General features: G+C 42.8%; 1 long non-coding RNA gene across 1 annotated transcript in view; it reads left to right on the forward strand.

Annotated features, from left to right (window-relative positions):
* Window positions 1-5,613, forward strand: part of LOC102114766 (uncharacterized) — a 109,077-nt gene extending 103,464 nt beyond the window's left edge. The window contains exon 3 of the long non-coding RNA XR_010581621.2: window positions 5,066-5,613. This is a non-coding gene — a long non-coding RNA (uncharacterized lncRNA). The remainder of the gene's footprint in view (window positions 1-5,065) is intronic.
* The last annotated feature ends 9,604 nt before the right edge of the window (window positions 5,614-15,217 follow it).

Raw genomic sequence — 15,217 nt, forward strand, 5'->3', positions numbered from 1 at the left:
GCTATGGCAGATCTTGTTGGTATTACTAACATGCTGGACATGCTAGTCCATCTTTCCCTCTACCTTCACTGGTGGTCTCAGGGTAGAGAAGAAAATATTCTTCCCTAAATTTAGATTCGCACTATTTGAAATTTAAAAGCTCATGTACTTTATTCAATTTTATTTAGTAAAGAAAACCTTTAGAGGCCGGGCGCCATGACTTATGCCTGTAATCCCAGCACTTTGGGAGGCCGAGGCTGGCAGATCACCTGGGGCCAGGAGTTTGAGACCAGACTGGCCAACATGGCAAAAACCGATCTCGACTAAAAATACAAAAAATTAGCCAGGCATGGTGGTGGGCGCCTGTAGTTGCAGCTACTTGGGAGGCTGAGGCAGGAGAATTGCTTGAACCTTGGGAGGCGGAGTTTGCAGTGAGCCGAAATCATGCCACTGTACTCCAGTCCGGGCAACAGAGCAAGACTCCATCTCAAAAAAAAGAAAGAAAGAAAGAGAGAAACAGAGAAAGAAAGAGGGAGGGAGGGAGAGAGGGAGAGAAGGAAGGAAGGAAGGAAGGAAGGAAGGAAGGAAGGAAGGAAGGAAGGAAGGAAGGAGGAGGAAGGAAGGAGGAAGGAAGGAAGGAGGGAGGGAGGGAGGGAGGGAGGGAAAGAGGAAGGAGGGAAAGAGGGAAGGAAGGAAGCCTTTGGTTAGCCTAGGAGTAAAAATGGAAAGAAAGGAAAGAAATATGGTTTGGGGAAGTCTTAGGTTAATTTGATTATTTTTAACAATTTTTGAGCCTCCACTATGGCCAGACACTGGAGATAGAAACATACAAAGCCGACAAGGAGACTGCAGGCTGGGAGGGATGCACGGATGAACTGACCAGTGCCATAAAGAGCCACGTGTGGAGCGATACATGCACTAAAAACAGTAGAGGTACAAGGGAGAAAAGGACTTTTGTTTCTGGAGGGGAGTGAGCTTATCAGAAAATCCAGAGCAAAAGGCATGAGCTAAGTCTTGAAAAACGGATGCAATGGATCCTACAAGCTCACTAACTGCCCACATTCCAGGCAGAAGCAGCAGTAGGAGCAAGAGTGTGGAGGTGAGAAACAGACCAGCCTGCATGCTGATGGAGAAGAAAAGAGAGACAGAAGTCTCAGAAATGCCTAAATCCTGTGATTCTCTGCTGAAAAGAACCACCAATCTTGCCCAAATCCCATCCAGGACCTCTGCAAGCACCACCTCCTCTAGGAAGGTTTCTGGCTCCTTTGAATGTCTGCAGCAGTTTTACTATTGGTGTTATTTGTCTAGCACTCCCATCCCATTTCCCACCCTACGCTGTTTCACTGTGTTCTCCTTACCCTCTGTGAGTAACCTGAGGGCAGGGATTGAGTCTTGTAAAGCAGCATAGTACCTTAAACTTAACTGTTACTTTGTAATCACTGGGCTTGATTTGAATTGAACTGCTCAGTTTGATTCACCGTGGTCCGTGTACATAGAGATTCATAGTAGATAGTTTTTTCTGTTTTAATTTATTTATTATTTATGCATTTATTTATTTATTGAGACGGAGTTTCACTCTTGTCACCCAGGCTGGAGTTGCAATGGCACTGTCTCAGCTTACTGCAAACTCCACCTCCCAGATTCAAGCAATTCTCCTGCCTCAGCCTCCTGAGTAGTTGGGGTTACAGGTGCCCACCACCAAGCCTAGCTAATTTTGGTATTTTTAGTAGAGACGGGGTTTCACTAACCAGCCTGTTGGCCAGGGTGGTCTCGAACTCCTGACCTCAGGTGATTCACCCGCCCTGGCCTCCCAAAGTGCTGGGATTACAGGCGTGAGCTACCACACCCAGCCTTTTTTTTTTTTTTCTCAAAATTTAAAAGTCATAGAAAAATTGTAAAAATAGTACTTGGAGCTCCAAGTACTCCAAGCACTAGTGCTCACCCAGATTACCAATTGTGACCATTTAATCACATCTGCCTTATTCTTTCTAATAAACACACACAAGCATTAAAGTTGTTTTTGTTTTTTCCTGGACCACTTGACAGAAAAAGTCACAGACATGATGCCCCCTTACTTACCCTTTAATCCTTCAGTGTGTATTTCCTGTAAACAAGGACATTTTCTTACACATTCAGACCATCAATTAACATTGACAATGAACAAACCAGAACATTAACATTGATCCAGCTTTACCACATAATTCACAGACCCCATTCAAATTTCCCCTGTTGTTGCAATAATATCTTGTACAGGTACAGGCTTTTTATAGTTATAATTTCTCTTTAATCTCCTTCACTTTGGAACAATTGCTCAGTTTTTCTTTATCTTTCACAACCTTGACATTTTTTTGAAGTACGTACTTTGTAGAATGCCCCGCAAGGTGGGTGTGTCTGACGTTTCCTCGTGATTTATGCGTTTGTAGCAAGAGCACCTCAGAAGCAATGCCTTGCCCTTCTCAGTGCATCTATCAGGAGGCATATTATGCCAAATTGTCCTATCACTGGTTTTGGTAAAGATAGTGTCTCATGGGTATCTCCACTGAGTCATCCCTAAGTATTTCATGAGGAGACACCTTAAGGCTTCCATTATCAGATAGAGCTTTCCTTTCTTCTCCATTTATGCATTTTTTTAATCAATGTAGATTCACAGATTCCTATTTTATTCAAAGAGTTAAAAATAGGTAACTATCATTTGTTCAGATACTCAAATTGCCCAGACCTGACCATCGGGAGCTCTTTTTTTTTTTTTTTTTTTTTTTTTTTTGAGACAGAGTCTCACTCTGTCACCCAGGCTGGAGTGCAGTGGCGCGATCTCAGCTCACTGCAACCTCCGCCTCCCAGGTTCAAGCGATTCTCCTGCCTCAGCCTCCCAAGAAGCTGGGACTACAGGTGTGCACCACCACGCCCAGTTAATTTTTGTATTTTTTAGTAGAGATGGGATTTCACCATATTGGCCAGATTGTTCTCAAACTCCTGACCTCGTGATCCACCTACCTCGGCCTCCCAAAGTGCTGGGATTACAGGCGTGAGGCACCGAGCCCGGCCCATTGGGAACTCTTTTAAGGCAGATCTTGTGACCTTTTGATATGTCCCTACCATGCTTTGGACATTTCCTTACTTTGTAGTACAAGATGTCCCTGTCTCATCTTTCATTTTATGTACGTCAGCCCTAGAGTCAACCATTTCTCTAAGGAACCCTGGTTCCTTTAAATGGAGAATAATATTTAGAAGCCAAGCCCTGCAAGCTAGGGGTGCTCATCGCTACCAGGTGTTTTCCCTCCAGCCCTCACAGCACACAGAACTAGGAAATATATATGTATATATCTATTTACATATTTTATAAGTATATACATGTATGTGTATATGTATCTCTGTGTGTATACAGTAGTCCCTCCTTATCTGTGGGAAATGGGTTCCAAACCCCCAGTAGTTGCCTGAAACTGTGAATAGTACCCAACCCGATTGCTGTTAGAACGCACTTCTGCCCGCGTCCTCCATCCACAAATGTAATGCCTTCTCCATCATAACTAAACAACGTGGCTGTAACTTTTGCAGTTTGAGGTGTGATAGCAAAACTAGCAGTTTCTTTTTCCTTTTTCACAATTTCACAGATGGAAGATTCGTTCTTACTGTGGATCTCAGCAATCTCGGCATATAATTTTCTCTTTCCTTATTAAGGAGAACTTTCACCTTTTTACTTAAAAGCACTTTATAGCTTCTCTTTGGCATATCCCAACTGCCAGCATTGCTACTCTTGTGCTTTGGGGTTATTATTAAGTAAAATGAGGGTTACTTCAACACAAGCACTGTGAGACCTGACAGTTGGTCTGAAAACCAACACAGCTACTAAGTGAATAATGGCAGGAGCGTAGACAGCGTGGGTATGTTGAACAAAGGGAGGATTCAAATCCTAGGCAGGACAGAGCAGGATGGCACACAATTTAAAACTCATGAATTGTTTATTTCCAGAATTGTCCATGTAATGTTTTTGGACCAAGGCTGACCTCAGGTAACTGAAATTGAGGAAAGCAAAATCACAGATCAGGGAATATGCACACACACATAAACATCTGCACACATTGGTGCCTACATCAACATCTACGTCAATGTCTACATAAAGCTATGAGTTCACATTGATTCCTCTTCTTCCAATCTAATAGCACAGGGCTTGTTCAAGCCATTCCTCTTTCAGTATTTATAATTCCCTTCTGACAGCAAGAAATGTGACTCTCATTATGCTCAATGTATTCACCTCTTTGCTTAATCATCCCTATATGTCATCAGTCCCAGCTGCAATGGCAAAAGCTAACAGGCAAGTCCCTTTCCCCCACCATGGTGGGGACTGAATGAACAGTTACCCGCGGTGATCAGAATGCACACTCTGAGGGAATTCTGCCCGCTTCTGCCACTGCCTGGACTCTGAGAATCGGTGGGCAAGGATCACAAGGTTGACTTTTCCTGTTGTTGCTTAGCAGAGTGAATGTTATTTTCTGCTTTGCCATGGCAGTGACCCCTTTAAATGTGGAATTTTTTTTTCTGTTTGCTTCTCTCTACTTCTCTAATTACTCATAGGACAGTAAAAGGATTAACCGAATCCATTCAAAGATGTGTCCCGCTCCAAGCTTCTCCCAGGAAGAGTGCATGATAAATATTATATAGCTTGAGGCCAAAGGTCAGCTAATCCCTCCTCACAGCTGCTAGTACATTCTCAGGGCCACCAGCTCACTTCCTAGACACACATCTCTAAGTCATCTTGCACTCCTCCTGCCTCCACCCCGCCACGTACCCCGCCCCATGTCAAATTGCAACCTTGGAGGCAGCAAGTTCCTTCGCACTGCAGCTGCTGCGTCAGTTTCTCCTTGACCGATTTACTGTGGCCCTTGAGACTGCCCCCTTCACAATGTCCTTACCGTTCTTGAGGGCCAGGGAAATCCTTTTCTATGACTTAAATCCTCCCAACTCATTTAGATGTTTCCTTACAGAATTTTCAAAACCAGACAGTGTGTGTCATACCATGTTCCCCAAATGAAGTTGAAAATCCAATTTATAAGACCAATTTCTATTCTCTCACAATTTATATTATTAGAGAAAATGGATAATGAAGCCCACAGATTTCACTCCAGAACTGACTTTGCTGCAGAGGAGCGAGGAGAGCTGCCTGGCAACACAACGCATCGCTGTGCATAAACTTTGTTTACAGCCAAGGCTGGAGTAAAGGAACAGATGGCAAGAAAATCGGATTTAAAGAAAGGAAGGATGTGCCTGCATCTGGGAGCTCGGTAAATCTCTTGGCTTCTGGTGTGCATACAAGGGTGACGTCTAGCTACCCCAGCAGTCGCATCCCAGTTTGCTGTTGATTTTTGCCTGTTTGGATCTGTCTCTGAGGATGGTTAATACATCTTATTACAAGCATTTATCTCATCCCTCCCACAGGAAATGTGTTTTCCCAGGGATTTGTATGATCCCTAACCTTTTATGGAGAGCAGTTTCTTGATCATCCATGTGATTGTGTATCTAAAATTTCAAGAATATTTAAGCTGTTAATCCTGCTTGTCTGTAAAAGATGGGTTTATATTTCTATGATCTTGGAAATATTTACAATGAGTGTGTATAACAAGGAGAAATAAGCATAAACATTTATGCGTGCCACATTTGTAAGCGTGCTTGCACACACACCCACTTCATGCTTTATTGTCTGTCTCCGGTGCTTTTCTCTGAAGGCAAAACCGTTTGAAGCAGCTGCCCCTCACAATATATGAAATAGCTATTACCAAGGCTCACAGTAAAGCTGCCCAAGGCTTGCTTACCCCGCCCTCCAGAAGGAAAGTGCAAGTTACTCTTCAGGTAAGATTTACATCTGCTCCCTTGGGAGGGTAAAGGGAGAGAACATATACATTTTATCCCAATGATGTAAACTTGCACTTAACAGCCCCAATTGTTCAATGCTGACAACAAGTTATAAGCATTTTTATTTCAAAATAACCCCATATACATTTATAGCAATTCTAGGATCTTCACAGCTACCCATAATCAATCCCCTACAGAAACATGCTCCACGCCAAGAAACTCCACCCCACTCCTACATGTTAGCAACCTGTCACTCCTGAGCAACATCCAGTTCTGTGGAAAGTCACTTCTTCAAATTCATCGTGAGCTGAAGATGAAATTACTTAAGCAAAAATACCATATATTATAAAAATAGTTCTTTACGAAATAGTCACCAGTTAAAAAGATCAAAGCATCTTATAGGATTGACTGCCAAGCACCACTGGAAGCAAGCACTATTAGAACTGGTTTGACCTGACTCATTGCCTCCTGGTCTGTGCCAGGCCAGTTGCAGCTGTTAGGCATAAGTTATTCTTTCTGGTGGCACACAGCTTGCCCTCTTCAAATAAACCCTCCAGGCATACCTTCCCAACCCCCTGGAGTGCATCTGGGGCCACATTCTGGAACTTTCAGGCAGCCCCAGTGGCCAATGGCCAGTGCAATCCCCCTCACAAACCTCTAGAAAGGTAACTTTGGGTTCAGAGGTCTATGGCCTGCCAGTACTCCCAAATCTCTCATAGTGCTTGAGTTCTGGCCTGTATGATTATGGCTTCCTCAACCTACTGGCAGAGGGCACAGAGGAGGCCTTGGTACAAAGGCCAAGCTGGGCACAGGGCACTTAGTGACAATGTATCACTCATTGTTGAGTCATGTTCTTGTACTTTACATAGCCTCTGAGTTGGCCACCACCTCGGATCCTCTACCTTCAACCCACTGCTGTGACTAAGTCAAGGAAAAAACCCTACCAAGAAATCCCCAGAAGAATCCACTATGGCAATTCACAAATGATCCTTGTATACTCTAGGTGGTTCATAGTAGGGTGATGGGAGAGTTCAGTGCAGGGACAAGGAACCAAGGCTGTGACCAATTCCATTTAAGTATTTTTAACTAATTTCTGATGTTTGGAGGTCCCAGTGGCCTCAAGAATATTGCAGTTCTTGAGTCCTGTGTGCCAGGAACCACTGATAGATGTGCAAATGTAGCTTTAACCAACAGCAGCCACCATCCAGGAGGCAACTCATACGTTTCTTTTTTTGATATCCTTTTTTTTGACTGAGGCAAATATACCCTTGGCTCTGTGGGGTTGCATAAGGATCACCTAAGATGCTTTTTCAAAATGCAGACTCCTGGGGTCTCCCTTGCCTCAACCTTCTAGGCTCAATAGGTCCAAGGTAGGACCTGAGAACAACAGGTTCCACAAGTGAATCTGATGATGGTGGATTTGGGGAAAAGTCCCTAGATAGTAACCTTTGTCTTCTTGTCTTTTCACTGTACACAATCCCCCTTCCCACTTGTTTTAATTACCTCCAGCTTTAATTATCACCTATATGCCAATGACTTCCCAGTCTCTATACCTATAGTCCTAACCTCTCTCTTGAATGCTAGGTTTAAATTTCCATTAGCCAGCAGATAAATCTCCCTTAATATACCATGGATAATTTCAAAAACACTTTCAAAATATAATTGTGAGAACTCATTTCCTCCTCAGACACTTGAAATTAATTGCTGCTCTTTGAGGACTATGTAGGTAATAAAAGGCCAGTGTTGACCCAAACGTGAAATCCACTCAGGGTAAAGAAAGTTTTATTTAAATTTCTTGTAAAGTAAAAAAAAAAGAAAAAACAATGTTGCTAATAGCTGAATAACAGATAATACTCAAACTGGAAAGCAGTTTGCTTCCAGTCTATAGGTTTTAAACTAGTGTCAGCTCTTTGCAGCAGATGTGAACAGAAATGCAAACATTTCACCCACTTAATGACTTTTTGCCTTGTTTCCCTAAGGCAACTAATAGCTCTGTAAAGGCAGTATTTGATAACTGTGAGTACATATTGTCTGGTGATTTGATTCTTTATTGCTTCTCAAATTAGGATGGTAAAGATTCCAACTTGAGAATCTGAGTTGTTTTATTTACCTGAAGGTACAGAGCTGTAGTAATCAGGCTCCTTTTGTTGCAGGGAGCAGAAGCCCAGTCAGTTTATCTCAGGTGTTGGATCACCTGAGGTCAGGAGTTCAAGACCAGCCTGGCCGACATGGTGAAACCCCCTCTCTACTAAAAATACAAAAATTAGGCAGGTGTGGTGGTGGCACCTGTAATCCCAGCTACTCAGGAAGCTGAGGCAGGAGAATTGCACGAGTCAGGGAGGTAGAAGTTGCAGTGAACTGAGACCGCTTCACTGCACCCCAGCCTGGGAAACAGAGCAAAACTTTGTCTCAAAAAAAAAAAAAAAAAAAAAAAAAGATAAATAAAATGGATGGGTTTTCAAATCAAAGTAAGTTTCAGTCACTATTATTGCTAGTTTATTTATATTTAATAAATATATAATCCCATGACACTGTGCAACGTAATTGGCAAGTATTTATGCTGTTGAATCCATGACCCAGTTTCCTGAAGACATCTGTTTTCTAAAAGGATTTTTTTCAAACTTAGATTAAAAAGGCACTACTTAAGTAGGGTTGCCAGAGAGAATACAGGACACTCACTTAAATTTGAATTTCAGATAAATAGTAAATAATTTTTCACCATAAGTATATCTCAGGGATATACTTATACTAAGGGACATACTTATACTAAGAAATTATTCCTTGTTTATCTGAAATTCAAACTTAATTGGGTATCTCTCTCTTTCTTTCTTTCTTTCTTTCTTTCTTTCTTTCTTTCTTTCTTTCTTTCTCTTTCTTTCTTTCTTTCTTTCTTGTTTCTAAACCTGATAACAAATCCTCCACCCCATATATTTATTTTTCTTTCTTTTCATAAAAAAGACTAAGATGTTAGTTCTCCCTGGTGTAATGGCCTCACTTCTCTTCCAAATTGTTTTTAGATCTTTTTTCTCCTTTGACAATATATAACAGGTGTGTCACCTTTGTTGATTTCTAATGTGTAATTTTTAAATGTGTATAAGGACCAGGTGCAGTGGCTCATGCCTGTTATCCCAGCACTTTTGGAGGCCGAGGCAGGCAGATCACCTGAGGTCAGGAGTTAGAGACCAGACTAGCTGATGTGGTGAAACCCCGTCTCTACTACAAAAGTACCAAAAAAAAAAAATTAGCCTGGCATGGTGGTGCACACCTGTAATCCCAGCTACTTGGGAGGCTGAGGCAGGAGAATTGCTTGAACCTGGGAGCTGGAGGTTACAGTGACCAAGATGGTGCCACTGCACTCCAGCCTGGGCGACAGATTGAGACTCTTGTCTCAAAAATATATAAATATATAAATAAATAAAATGTATATAAGATAAACTGCTGGCGAAATCAGCTTAAGCAACCTCTGAACTGATGACTAATAGTTAAACAATTGCAAACAGGTGAAACCAGTCTCACTGTGTGAATAATGCAAATTCAAGGGCCAATCTGGGTGGAGATCTGTGACAGTAAAACACAATTTCTTGTTAACAGAAAGGAGTTTGTTTAATGTTATCTCCTGTGATCTAAAGGCCTTGGATATTCAACATGTGTCTATTTTTCAAATGAGAACTGGACTTATTTATTTTCTTTCTTTTTTTTAAATACTTATATGACTTCATTTCCCTTCCACCCCATAAGTTCTTGAGACCATCCACAAAGGTCGGCAGACAATAATGTCTGAGCTCTCTGGGACATCCCATGCATCAAAAGGCCGTATCTTTACTAGGCTGAGGAGTGCAGAGCCGAGACGTGTCAGAGTACCACCTCCTCTCAGCCAGCAAGGCAAACTGCCACCATGGAGTCATGCATGCTACTGCACTGGCCATAGGATTGATTTATTTCACTACTGTTTATGGATCTCAGTAGGCACATGTGTCCAGTCATAAACACAGGGAAAAAGAGACACGTTATTCCTGTTGACAGTAGGATGCAACAATGTCAATAATTGTTAGGTAATTGTTGTCAACATATTAGACAATGCCAGCCGGTTTCATGTGCAGTCATATGCTTTACCTCTTGAAATGACAAACTGTGCAGTAAGTTGTACCTATGTTTAACAAAATACTACCAAGAATAGTCTGAAACTAATACATTTACTTAAACATGGATACTTAGAGATGTTAAAAAAAAATAGTAGAGCAAATGTTAAGGTTTTCCTGAGCTTCAAAGAACAAACTGGAGATCCAGTGAAACTTCGGTTCTCAAGATTTCATATACAGTACGCAAAAATGCCCCCAGAAATGTTTCTAAATACAGACCACTCCTGTGTCCCGTTTCCAGAGATTCTGTTTCAGCAAGCTGTATGGCATTGTGGTTGGGAGCGTGGAACTAGACTATTCTGCCCCTTTGCTACCTATGGAACTCTCTCATGTCTGTTTCCTCCTCTGTAAATTGGTGATAATACGCCTCTTGCATGGAGTTGTTTGGAGGATTAAGAGTTGCCATTTGTAAAGCACTTAATAGATAACCCATATATGTTAGCCTTTTTTTTTTTTTTTTTTTTTTTTTTTTTTTTTTTAAGATGGAGTCTCGCTCTGTTTCCCAGCCTGGAGTGCAGTGGCGCAATCTCGGCTCACTGCAACCTCCACCTCCTGGGTTCATGCCATTCTCCTGCCTCAGCCTCCTGAGTAGCTGGGACTACAGGCACCCACCACCATGCCCAGCTAATTTTTTTGTATTTTTAGTAGAGACAGGGTTTCACCATGTTAGCCAGGATGGTCTCAATCTCCTGACTTCGTGATCTGCCCGCCTCGGCCCTCCCAAAGTGCTGAGATTACAGGCGTGAGCCACCGCTCCTGGCCTTTTTTTTTTTTTTTTTTAAAGCAGCACTCCAGGTGGCTGAGATGCTGGCAATCCTTAGTCCATAATTTAATCAACACTGCAGTGTGGCCTCGGGATGGCTGTTGACTCAGTTTGGGCCTGGCATAAATCAGTTAATCTCTCTGTGCACCAGTTCACTGCCAGTAAAGTAAGTCTGAGAATTCTTAACTAACTCAAAGATACAGTTCTTGAGAAAGGAAGTAGCCACATTTCCCTCAATAGCCTGGCAGTGTACACTCCTTGCTCTAAGAAATACATGGTCAACAGGGACTGTGCCAAGACTATACACCAATAAAACACTTTGGACCTTTAGCCCTGCTCTCATGGAGAAATATGAGCGGTCTCAGGAAGTTTGCAGCCTTGGTTTTCATGGTAAGTCCAGCGCACGTGAAACTATTAGCACGCCACACACCACCATGGATGTGTCTGAATATGTGGGATACCTCGAGGGCCACATGTTTGGAGTTTCCTTCTAGCTCCTCCTTCCTAACCTTTAAACGTTGGTGGGCTCTGGGGTTCTGGCCTCTTCTCAATTTACATTCCCATCCCTAAGCTTAAGTGAATGCCCAGCTTGTATCTCTAGCCTGATGGCTCCTTGGGCTTCAGAGTCTTACATATCCCACTGTCTACCCAACAGCTACACTTGGATGTCTCAAGGGCTCTCAAACTTCACATGTCCAAAAAGGAATTCTTGTTTCCAGATTCAATAACCCCATGCAAATTTGCATTCACTTCCTTCCCCAAGCTTTCCCTACCAGGACGTGGTAACATCATCTATCCAGGCACTTAGACTTAACATTAAGAAGTTGCTCTTTGTTTTGTTTTTGAGACAGTGTCTCATTTTGTTGCCCAGGCAGGAGTGTAGTGGCACAACCTTGGCTCACTGCAACCTCTGCCTCCTGAGTTCAAGCAATTCGCCTGCCTCCGTCTCCCAAGTAGCTGGATTACAGGCATGTGCCACCTTGCCCAGCTAATTTTTGTATTTTTAGCAGAGACAGGGTTTTGCCATGATGGCCAGGCTGGTCTTGAACTCCTGGCCTCAAGTGATCCACCTGTCTTGGTCTCCCAAAGTTCTGGGATTACAGGCATGAGCCACGGCACCCACCCTAAGGAGTTGCACTTGATTCTTCTCTCCCTCAAAGCCCTGCAGGTTCTCACTTCTGCCTCCCATGCATCTTCATCTCGTACTACACTCTGCCCATGTTAGCCTTCTTGTTGTTCTCCTAGAACACCCCTCATCTTTCTAGAACACTCCTGCCTCAGGGACTTCACTTCCTGTTCCCTTTCCCTTTCTTCTCTTGGGTTAGCTTATGGTTGATTTCTTGTCTTTTCTTTTTTTTTTTTTTTTCTTTTTGAGACAGAGTCTTGCTCTGTTGCCCAGGCTGGACTGCAATGGCACAATCTCAGCTTACTGCAACCTCCGCCTCCCGGGTTCAAGCCATTCTCCTGCCTCAGACTCCCGAGTAGCTGGGATTACAGGCGCCTGCCACCATGCCCAGTTAATTTTTGTATTTTTAGGAGAGATGGGGTTTTACCATGTTGGCCAGGCTGGTCTTGAACTCCTGACCTCAGGTTATCTGCCCACCTTGGCCTCCCAAAGTGCGGGGATTACAGGTGTGAGCTGCCGCGCTCGGCCAGCTTATGGTTGATTTCTTCTCACGATTTAAGTCTCTCCTCAAACACAAGTGTCTCCTCCTCAAAGAGGCCTTTCCCTATCACCATATGGAAAATGGTCTTATTCCTGTGGTCACACACTATCCCTTACCCTGCCTTTTAATTTTTTCTCACAACATTTGTCTCAGTCTGTTATACTACTTATTTATTTACTGCCTGATTATCTGTCTGTCATACTAGAATAAAATCTCTAAGAGGGCAAAGACTGTCTTACTCACCATAGCATCCTGAGTTCTAGAATGGTCACTAACTGTATTAGGTTGTTTTTGTGTTGCTATAAAGAAATACATGAGACTAGGTAATTTAGAAGAAAAAAGGTTTAATTGGCTTATGGTTCTGCAGCCTTTATAGGAAGACTGGTGCTGGCATCTGCTTGACTTCCAGGGAGGCCTCAGGAAGCTCACAATCGTGGCAGAAGGTGAAGGGGAAGCAGGTGTCTCACATGGTGGGACCAGGTGCAAGAGAGAGAGTAGGGCAGTTGCCACACACTTTTAAATTACCAGATCTCATAAGAACTCACTCACTATCATGAAGACAGCACCAGTCCATAAGGGATCTGCCCACATGACCCAAACACCTCCCACCAGGTCCCACCTCCAGCACTGGGGATTACAATCCAACATGAGAGTGAGTCAGGGACAAATATCCAAACTATATCACTAATAGTGGGTTCTTAGCAAATATTTGTTGCAAGAATGAAAGAACAAATGAGGAATGGGTATCAACTATTAATAACAAAGGGGTTTTGGGAATCAGAAGAATAATGAGTATTGGTACACTAAAAACAAAACAACAACAACAACAACAAAAAGCAAAAACAAAACAAAGATTCTATTTGGGGCTTTGGAAGGGCTGGAAATATTTGCGCAGGCAAAAAAAAGGAAGAAAGGGCCTAGCATAAGGTAGGTGGGGGAAACCCCAAGATTCGTGTGGCAATAAAAATAAACTGATCTAATAGAGGCAGAGGAATGACAGATGCAAAAAGGAACTGAGGTTGAATAGGTTAAAAAGGGTCAGATCCGAGCAAATGTTGAATGTGTCACATAGAGGAGTTATTTGATGGGGACGTGACATTTTCCAGTGGGGTGTCAAGGTGTCAAGGATGAGTGTGGTGTCATGTCGTGACTGAAGCTGGGAATAAAGGAGTGTTCTCCTGCCGGCACAATACTCAGGGAAAGTATCTTGGGAACAGATAAAGGGTGCTACAATTAGATTTCCCCACAGTGTAAGTAGAAATCCCAAGGAGAAGCCCCTTTGCTCCTGGAATATGTCTCATAAGCTTAGAGTTCACAGCTGAATCTGAGAATGGGCCCAGTCAGGAGGACCTCACATATGCACTGGTTAGAAATAATTGTTTGCTGCTATAGAATGCAGTTAAGTATTGGTTCTTGTATGAAGGCATGGCACTGGGGGGCTTTCTGAAAGCACGTTGGAGATATTGTTGGGAAAATGTTAGGTTTTTAATCACCAAAAAGTGATCACAATTGAATTTCAAGTAAATCGCCTCCTTAGTTCTACTGCAGCTGCCTTAAAATCATCCTTGCTTTTGGAAGTGGAATATTCATTATGATTCAAAGTGATACTTTGTAGTCTTGCTCTAATGATGCACACACATGACCTTTTGAGAAATCCAGATGTTGCTAATGTTCCAGCTGTGTAGAATGGATTTACTGTGACTAGAAGCTGGAAATGACCTAGATAAGCACAGCAAATCCCAAAAGACCCACTCATTTTTTTTTCTATTAAGATCAAGTGACTAATTGGATGGTTAAACCCTGGCTTCCACCTCTCCTCAAAGAAGAGAAAGGCATCTCATTATGTATCACCAAAGCAACATTTTAAAGAGTGCTTCAGCATTGACTTTATTCCCAAGCTTGTAACTAGGCCAGTTATTGCATTTGAAAAAAGAAAATGCCTCCATTGTGCCTCCTACTGTGTCATACACCACAGCATCACCATGGGTGATGGGAACACTGGGATGTGCTACCTTCCTCTACGCTGGCCTCAGTCCCTCCTATTTTCTGATGCACTAGGAAGAAGGCTTACATCTAGCAGATGTTACATCCCTGGGTACCCACCTCTCTGCTGGGTGCTCAGTGAGTCTTCATATGTGAAGGAGATAACATCACACCCATGTTACATATGAAAAAACTCCAGAGAACATTTTCCCTCCACATCTGTTTATTTTGGATAAGTAGTATAGTAAGCCTTGGGGCTCTCATTTCTGGACTCCAAACTTTTGCAATAAGAATAGCTCTGTCGGGCGGGCGCAGTGGCTCATGCCTGTAATCCCAACACTTTGGGAGGCTAAGCCAGGCAGATCACTTGAAGTCAGGAGTTCGAGACCAGCCTGGCCAACATAGTGAAAACCCGTCTCAACTAAAAATTCAAAAAATTAGCCAGGCATGGTGGCGCATGCCTGTAGTCCCAGCTACTAGGGAGGCTGAGGCACAAGAATCGCTTGAGCCCGGGAGATGGAGGTTGCAGTGAACCAAGATTACGCCACTGCACTTCAGCCTGGGTGACAGAGTGAGACTGGGTCTCTCTCTCTCTCTCTCTCTCTCTCTCTCTCTCTCACACACACACACACACACACACACACACACACACACACACACAAGCTCTGCCTGGTCACATAGAGGTGGAACCCTTTGTAAAAAAAAAAAAAAAGAAAAAAAAATGCTGTATTACTTAGAAATGGCTACCTCTCACTTATGTCAAGAAAAAAACACTGAGAAAACAAAAGTCCAGGACAACGAAGAATATACAAAGGAAAAAAACAAATGATCCCTTTCTT

The sequence above is a fragment of the Macaca fascicularis genome, chromosome 1, assembly GCF_037993035.2.
Source record: "Macaca fascicularis isolate 582-1 chromosome 1, T2T-MFA8v1.1".
Taxonomy (NCBI): Eukaryota; Metazoa; Chordata; class Mammalia; order Primates; family Cercopithecidae; genus Macaca; species Macaca fascicularis.